Genomic DNA, 9378 nt, shown 5'->3' on the forward strand with positions numbered 1-9378 from the left:
TTGCTACTTTTAATTGTATAAAAGCTACTATCACCTAATCATTGCATAATAAAGTATGTGAACTTTGTTGCTTTTAATAACCCATGATTGGGCCATGTTGACATCCGGAGTTGACCATTCAAACTTGCCACGTCGTCCGTCTCGCTATTGCTACAATTCGCCACAGCATACATGGATGAAATAATCTCCAGTTAAGTTATACTTGCATGTGTATATTGATGGATGCAGTGTTATATATATATGCATAGTTTTTTGGATGGGTTTAATGTACTTTACATATGTATATAGATGAATTCAATGGGCTTAATTTATGTTTGAATTGAGTTAGGGTGGTATGAAAGTAATCATGGGATGTGTGAGAGCTTGCATGGGATTAAAATAAGATGTTCAGTAGTGATCCTTCCTTCTAAAACCTACTTCCTTCATTTTCCCCCTTTCATTTGGTTTTCTATATATGGGCCTTTCTCTTTGTCTCTCTACAAATACATATATATATATATATATATATATATTTATATATATATCTATTTCATGAGTACGAATTATTCTTTGGTAACATTAGCATGATGGAAAGAAGAAATTTCAACAAGTTATAATGTGATGAACCTTCATGTTGAGAAAACTATGTTCATTATTACTTCTTTATTTTTGCTTTGATGCAATCCATGAAAAGCACCATGCGACCCCCTCCTCCTCGTGCAATGAGATTGTGATTTCATTTCAATGCATTCATACCTGGTCAATGTGAAGTTAATTACATGTTATCATGATATAGAAAGGTTTTGCTAGGACTATTGACCCATTTAGTACAACAAGTTCAGATTGGTACATGTCTTAATCTTGCCTTCTTCTTAATTCTTGATATAATGCCTTGCCATTCTATACTTTTGGCTGCATGTCTTTCCCATTATAGAAGCTCATGTTTTAATATGTCATGAAACTATCATCAATGCTATCAATAATCTTTTAGCATGGAGCATACATTGGTGAAGATTCTATGATATTTGGACTTAAGATTTATGTCGTTCCTAAAGCCCTATTTTGATCTCACTTAAAACATTTGAGTTTGAATCAAAGAAAAAAAAAATGAAAAACTTAGGATTTATTCCGCAAACATTTTTAAGGCTTAATTGTGAAATTCATAGGTAAAGTGTAAAAAAAATGAAAAGTAGGTTCATTTGTAAAACTGATAAAAAAAAATGTAAAAACTAGAAAGTCAAAGGGCTCATTCATAAAAATTTGATGATTCAGGGGTGTAGTCACATAAATTATGAAAATTTGTGAAAAAAAGAAGAATTTAAGGCTTAATGTGAAAAATGATATGAAAGGGGTTGATATAAATTAAAATAAATGAGGATTTTATGTTAAATAATAGGGGCATTTTGGTAATTTTGTAGGAACTCTCACTTGAAGCTCAATATGAGATTTTTTGATCAAGGTTGTCGGGACACGGCAGGGCGATGACTGGCTAAGCCCGAGGGTCGAGTCGATGGGTTCAGTCAAAGGGTCGAGCCAAGGGGTTGAGCAAGGGTCAATAATTAAATATAAAAAAATATTATAATAATTAATAATAAGCAAATATAATATTAAATCCATAATTATATTATAAAAAAACCTACTCAAATTTGATATTTAAATTGATAAATGACCTTATATCTGATGAGAGTTTTCTACTTTTTGTCATTTATTTTTTTACATTTTTTTAAATATTTACAAATTTAATATATTAATATATAATTATCAAACTTCTCTTGGTGTTATTTATTTATTTATTTGTTTATTGGTTGATTTTTGTTAAAAATAAATAAGAAATTTAATTCACTAATTCTTATATCTCAATTGAGTTTTTTTATTTTGTTTTTAAATTTTTCTTATATTTTTTTATTTAATTAGAATACTTTAATTTTATATTTTTTTATAATAAAAATTACACTCATTTATTGTTTTATTTTTCTTAATAAATTAAATTTTTTTAGAAAGTATTACATAATACATTAATATATTTTTATTTTTTTAAATGTTAATTTTTTTGTTGGTATATATATATATATTGTAATTCTATTTATTGATTATAAATTATAAATTAATATTAATAAATATACATGATTTTTGTGGTTTTTCAATGAGAAAAATAATAATAAATTATTAAATATTGTAAAAAATTAAACATTAGTGACTCGATTGACTCGACCGGGTCAACCGGTTCCCGATTGAACCGCCCGGGGTCATCGGGTTAACACCGGGTTTTTAATACCCGGGTCGATGGGAGTATCCCGGGCCGGCCACATGGCCGGTTCCCGGTTTTTCCGGTTGAACCGGCCGGGCCGGTCCGGGTCTGACAACATTGTTTTTGATGCTCATAGGAGTGAGTGGGGTTGATGAAGAATTTCTATGAAGACCCTTGAAATCTATTGTGAGGTCTTGACACTTATAGGTGTGAATAGAGATGATGAAAATTTATAAAAATCTTTCTTGAAACCTACTATGAGGTCTTGACACTCATAGAGGTGAATGGAGATGATGAAAATCTATGAAAATCTCTCTTGGAAATGTATTATAAGGTCTTGACACTCATTGGGGTGAATGGAGATGAGGAAAACATAACATATGAAAAAGTATCTTGAAACCTACTATGAGATCAAACGCTTGACACTTATAGAGGTGAAAGAATAGAGAAAACCTACTATGAGGTCCAAAGCTTGACACTTATAGAGGTGGATGGAGTTAATGAAGCCAACTACTATGTCCAAAGCTTGACACTCACAGATGTGGATGAAATTAATAAAGCCTACTAAGAGGTTTATTGCTTGACGCTCGCAGAGCTAAATGGAATTGATAATATGCAAGTCAAGGCTCAAAAGTATTGAGAGGTTATGGCTTGATTATATCTTTGATAATTTTTCAAGGGATGATTGTTAGATTTTATATTTTTGGTACTAGTGGGTCCTATATGGGCTCTATATGGGGTTTGGGGTCTTACACCAAAAAGTCTCAAGACTTAGTGGCTCAACCCCTATACCTATATATAAACCCATTACACTTCTATCACACAGCCGATGTGGTACTATATTTCTAACACCCTCCCTCAAATTCAACTCGATCGAATTTGCTCAGACTTGTACACTAGAGGTCTGTTTACTAGGAATTATACACAACTTTGTGTCTCAGAGGTCCTACACACATGGAGGTTTTACACACATGGACTTGTACACTACTTGTGTCTCAGAGGTCCTACACACATGGACTTATATACTACTTGTGTAAATATATATTGGGCTCCACTATATTTCTTTGATACCATGTTAGATTTTATATTTTTGGTACTAGTAGGCCCTATATGGGCTCTATATGGGCTTAGGGGTTTTACACCAAAAAGTCTCAAGACTTAGTGGATCAACCCCTATACCTATATATAAACCCATTACAGTTCTATCACACAACCGATGTGGTACTATATTTCCAACAATGATAAAAATCTTTCATGTTTTCTCTTCAAATCCACTGTAATGTCCAATGTTTGGTACTCACATGGGTAATGAAAACCTTTGATAATTTTTCTTGAAACCTACTGTGAGGTCCAATGTTTGATACTCACAAAGGCAAATAGGAAAAGTCTTTTAATGACTCAATCAAAAGGAAATCAAGTTTATGATTACAACTTTATATCTATTGCATAAGCGAACAAGACAAAGCAATAAGGTTAGTGACTCAACCATGTGAGAGGTCATGGTTTGATTATATATGCAAGTCAAGACTCAACAGTATTGAGAGTCCAGACTTAAATATTTCAAATGAAATGACAAATGTAACTCTGAAGTTTTAAGACACAAAGAAGTCAAAATTTTAAGGAGTTCCATAAGCCAGAGACCTAAGAACTTCACAAGCACAAAATGCTGAAGTATTCAGCAAATGAAAAAAAATCAAAGAGAATCAAGTATGTGACTTACAAATTTAGAGAAACCGCAACTTAAGATCCAAGTGATTAGACAAGATACAAGTACACCAAAAAAAAAAAGAAGAAGAAGAAGAAAAGAAAAGGAATCAAAGAGGACCACAATCATATAGCTTAAGAAATGACTATTCCAATGCACTTTTAGCAAAAGGATTAAGAACACTTACCAAATCACGCAAATATAAAAAAAAAAATAGAAAGTAGGAACGAGGAAATATAGAACTCTTAGTTTTAGTATTTTTCATTCATGGTCATGTACTCATATGTTATTTGAAGTCAATAAAAATTGTTTTATGTTTGCTCAATTATTTTTCATTTGAGTTTGTTTTTTAATCGAAGGTCCATATAACAAAATCTGGGATAATTAATATTAAGGGCTTACCTCTAATAGAAGCATAAACCCTCAAATATTTGAAACCTTAAATAATTAAAATTTTGATTTATGATCCACTTATTTTTAGTAGATAAACCTTATTAAAGGCCGGACACACATATATAATTTAGAGGAATGCTATTTGGGACGAATGAGTCGTCCGAAATAATGGCCCGAATGACGTGGATGCCTATGTGGCATCCACGTCATCCCTCTCTCTCTTATGTTTTAATGAGAAAAACAAAGATGGGAAAACCAAAGTCGTGGATGCCCTCTTTCCCAAACCCTATTTTCCTCTTCGAAGACACCCCTTTCCTCGCCGTCCAGTCTTGCTTGACGCCACCGACGACGTCATCGCCGCCCGCCCGCAGCTTGCGAGCCCTTCTCGCCCGACGCCACGGCACGACTTGAGTTTTTATTCCTCCCCCGACGTCGCAGCCCCTTTCTTCGCCGTCCAGTCTCGTCTGACACCACTGGCAACATTGTTGTCATCGCCGCTACCGTCGCAGCGAAGCCCTTCTCGTCTGACGCCACCGGCACACCGTCATCGTAGTTATATTCTAAGAAAAAGAGCATTTCTTGGAAAGAGAGAGAGTTTTAAAGCAGAGAGAGAGAGAGAGAGAGAGAGAGAGAGAGAGAGATAGAGCTTGGGGAGAAGAGGGATGGGGAACTCGTTGGGGTGCTCGGCCTCCGGGGAGAGGCTGGTGTCGGCGGCGAGAGATGGGGACCTGACTGAGGCCCGGATGATTCTCGAGTTCAACCCAAGCCTCGCCAAGTACTCCACTTTCAGTGGCCTCAATTCCCCTCTCCATTTCACTGTAGCGAAGGGCCATTGCAAGGTTTATCCTTTTGATTTTTATCTTTTTTTGTGTTTATGTTTTTTATTTTGTTTCTCTAGTTTGATCCGACTGGGTTTTTGTTCTTGATGTTGTGTTTTGTTACTGATTTTTTGAGTTCTTGGTTAGATCGTGATGCTGTTGCTTGAGAATGGGGCTGAAGTGAATTCCAGGAACTATTGTGGCTAGGTTAGTTATCGACAGCGAAAAGTTTGGATTTTTAGATTAATCTATTTCATGATCTTTTTAGTTTGTATTGTTTTCTTATAATTTTGAATTCCAAATCGAATGTTGATTTTCGAATTAATCTTTAAGTTCTACCTTTTAATTAATTTTTATTTTTTTATTGTTCATTGGATGATGGTCTGGGCGAAAGTTGGGATTTTTTAGCTGATGTTTGATTTTGGAACCTGGTGTATAATTATTCAAAATTATAGCTGAACCTTCTTTGTTTGGTCTTGTGTTTTCTATATATATGAAAATTAGACTGCGTTGATGCAAGCTTGCCGATATGGGCATTGGGAGGTGGTTCAGACTCTGCTGCTCTACAGAAGTAATGTGTATATTGGATGATGAGTTTTTGTGTTTTATTTGTTTCTTTTGTTGATTGATTAGTATAAAAGCTTTGATCTTTGATTTTGGGTTTAAGGTAATGAGAGAAGATTATCTGAGTGGTAGAACAACTTTGCACTTTGCTGCAGTGGAAGGGCGCATTTGATGCATTCGGCTATTGGTTGCAGATTTCATTCCTAGTGCGCCATTTGACTCTACTGCGGATGGCGACAAAAGCTATTGAAGTCTTTTTGTTCCATCGAATGGAGATGGAGACTATGTGCTATTATCTAATGTGTATGCTTTCATCCATTTTGAAGGAGGTGCTTGTTCATGTAACGATTATTAGTAATTAGTGTGCACTTTGAGATTCATATTGAATCATTGCTGATACATGTATTTCAATTGCTTGATGGAAGTTGAGCATGTATGGAGATTGAAAGATTGAAATTCAGGAATTCTGTAATCTGTATGGAGACACTGAGAATGTACTTTGGTGTAAAACTGTTTTTAATCAGGTTTTCACCATGTGAGACTTGTATAGGTCGTATGGGTAGTTAATTGGATTCTGCAACCTGTTACAGAATAAATGCTGAACACACAAATGCTTAACAAAATGGAAACTTTCCAATAAACCAATAATCGAATATGGATTTTATTGAATAAATACTGAAACACACAAAAAATGAAATATATTAAAATTTATAACAAGCAACATAAATTATCATTGAAATTATCATCAGAAGTAAATGATCAAACATGTTTAAGATCAAACAAAAAATGTTTCAAATCAAACAATTCATTTGTTAAATTATATTATAACAAATAGAATACAAACAATACATGTTTCAAATCAAACAAAAAATATAATTGAAATCTTATACTCACAAATTAAATTTGAGAATTTATCTTCCTAATAAATAAGGATAAGAATAAAGCTAATTCTTATCAACTCATAGTTGAGTAATAACAAGTTCTATAACCCAAAGTTGGACTTTGGGTCACAAGGTTCTAGTTGAGTAATTTGGCCAAGTAGATAACACTAACTAATGTTCTAGGAAGCAAAGCAAGCAGGAGAAAAAAAAAAAACTTTGCATGGAGTCTCAAGTTTCTCATATCACTGCATTTCACTAAATTGGTCAAGTGAATCATTAAAGCCTCATCAACTACCTTTATCAACACAAGAAGAAAAAAAAAGGAGCTTTGCATGGAGTCTCAATTTTCTCAACCCATCACCAATCAAAGCAAAGAGAAATAATTTAAAAGAATCATCTTTTACCTTAATCCCACGGTTGCCAAACCTCCTCAACACCCAGATCACCGCATTTCACGAATTAAAACCAAAAAACCCTGCCAAAACCCAACAAACTAGTAATTACAAAGAAAAATAAACAAGCATACAAAACTTCACCTTTCAGATACAAATCACCAAACAAACCGTCAAACAAACTTTAAAAACAAAGAAATCACTAAAAAAAACAGAAAACCATTAGAAAAAAAAAGTATTATCAAATTATTGTTATAATCTAACCTGATTTCGTTAGACGTGAGATTAACGCAGGTTTCTCCAGGGAACACAACTGCCCGGGGAGGGGCTGGCGACGTCGGGGGAGGAGTTAAACTCAAGCTCGTGTGCCGGTGGAGTCACGCGTGAGATCAACGCAGGTCTCTCCGGGGAGCGCAAGCCACCGGGGAGGGGCTGGCGGTGTCGGGGGAGGAATTAAACTCAAGCTCGTGTGCTAGTGGCGTCAGGCGAGAAGGGCTTCGCGACTGCGGCGGCGGTGGCGGCGACGGAGGCGACAATGACTTCGCCGGTGGCGTCAACCGAGAATGGACGGCGAGGAAATGGGTGCTTCAGAGAGGAAGACAGGATTTGGGAAAGAGAAATGATATTTCTCAACTTTGTTTTTCTCATTAAAACATAAGAGAGAGAGAGGATGACGTGGATGCCACATAGGCATTCACGTCAGTCGACCCAAAATTTCGGACAGTTCATTCGGAAGAAATAGCATTTCTCTATAATTTAAGGTTTTATTTATTATTAGAATTTCTGCATTATTTAGATGAATTTACTTGGTGTAAGTTTTAGTGCGGAAATAATTCACCATTGGTTCCCACGTGGAAATACCTTTTTAGCAAATCTTGCTACTTTAATATATTATAGGATATTATAAGACAAGATATTAATCTGAAAAATAAATCATTTAAGTATTTATAGAGATTAACGGTAAGTTGAGATAAAATAACTTACTTTAATTTATTATATTATAATATTATAAAATTATATACATATATATATACATATTATGTAATGGAGATACATTAAATAATTTTTGGAACGAAAATAATTCACGGTAGCAAAATTTTTTAGCAGATCTATTTTTATGTGTGTGCATATATATGTATATATATGTAATTTTTAAAGTACATTATTATCATGACATTCAATCAATCCGCGTTTGTTAAATTTCTATACTTTGATAAACTATAAATATTAAATACGAAGGATTTAAAAGATTCATGAAGTTTGAGGATTTTTTCAATTGCAATGGGCTAATGCCCATTGGATAAAATAATAGTCAATATATTATTAAAAAAGAAAATAAAGGAAGTAAAAAGATAGATTTCAGTGCGAAATAAATGAGTAAAGGATATCTGATCAACCAAATTAAAAGAAGTTTTGAAGCAGGTGGTGCCGGGTTCATCATTGTAACAAATTCTAAATCTCTTGTGTTGGCCGGTTATAGTGGAATCAAGGCCTCATCCTCTTTGGACGCTGAACTCCAAGCTCTTCTGCTTGGACTCCAGTGGACCAACACAATTAATATAACCTTGACTTAAATTTTTTTAGATTGTGTTGATGGTCTACAAGTAATCACCCATGTCTGTGAAGAAACAACTTGGAGACTGACAAATATACTTAATTAGCTTGATCCAATAGCTGCTTGCATCCTTTCATTCCCCTGTTCTACATCTTATTCCGAGAGATTGGAATCAAGTGGCTGACTGTTTGGCCCTCCATGCATGGTACTCATCACCATGCTCTCTCTATTCTTCCATGGCATGGGACCTTCCTCATCGGCACAAGGAGACCATCAACAAGAATGGCTTCTTATTTTGATTATTCCCTCGTTCTTTTTTGTTTCTCTTATGTTTGTACATTCTATTAGGTTGTATCCCCTATTTATTTTGATCTATTTAATCAGTTCGTAGAGCTTCTTTTGCTAAAAAGACAATTTAAAAAAAAAATTAAAAAATTAAAAGAGGTTTCATTATAAGAAATAAATAAATAAATAAATGGTCAATTAATGTCCAAAATATGTTAAAAATTAATTTCTCCAACGATAGTTCAGGAAGTGGGTCCATAGCTCAGTGGTAGAGCAATTGACTGCAGATCAATAGGTCACCGGTTCGAACCCGGTTGGGCCCTTATCATCACTCTAACTCCTTACCCTTTTTAAAAAAAGCCGTTTTATAGAAACCCTTTGAAAAAAATTTCTAAAAACCTTAATTTTCTATTAAATATTTGAAACTTTTCTCATTCAATAAGGACACGTATGGTTCTTCCTTTCTTGGAAATGATGACAACATAGTTATTAAAACCGACCCAAACATTCAACCATTTTAGGTCCTAAGTTATGAGTCAAAATTGTTCAATTGTTGAG

The 9378-nt window shown here is 34.3% G+C and overlaps 1 non-coding gene across 1 annotated transcript; it reads left to right on the top strand.

Annotated features, from left to right (window-relative positions):
* Positions 1-9071: 9071 nt before the first annotated feature.
* Positions 9072-9143, top strand: TRNAC-GCA. Its single transcript has one exon. It is a non-coding gene; the product is annotated as a tRNA-Cys (tRNA).
* Positions 9144-9378: the final 235 nt, after the last annotated feature.

The sequence above is a fragment of the Dioscorea cayenensis genome, chromosome 19, assembly GCF_009730915.1.
Source record: "Dioscorea cayenensis subsp. rotundata cultivar TDr96_F1 chromosome 19, TDr96_F1_v2_PseudoChromosome.rev07_lg8_w22 25.fasta, whole genome shotgun sequence".
NCBI classification, from domain to species: Eukaryota; Viridiplantae; Streptophyta; class Magnoliopsida; order Dioscoreales; family Dioscoreaceae; genus Dioscorea; species Dioscorea cayenensis.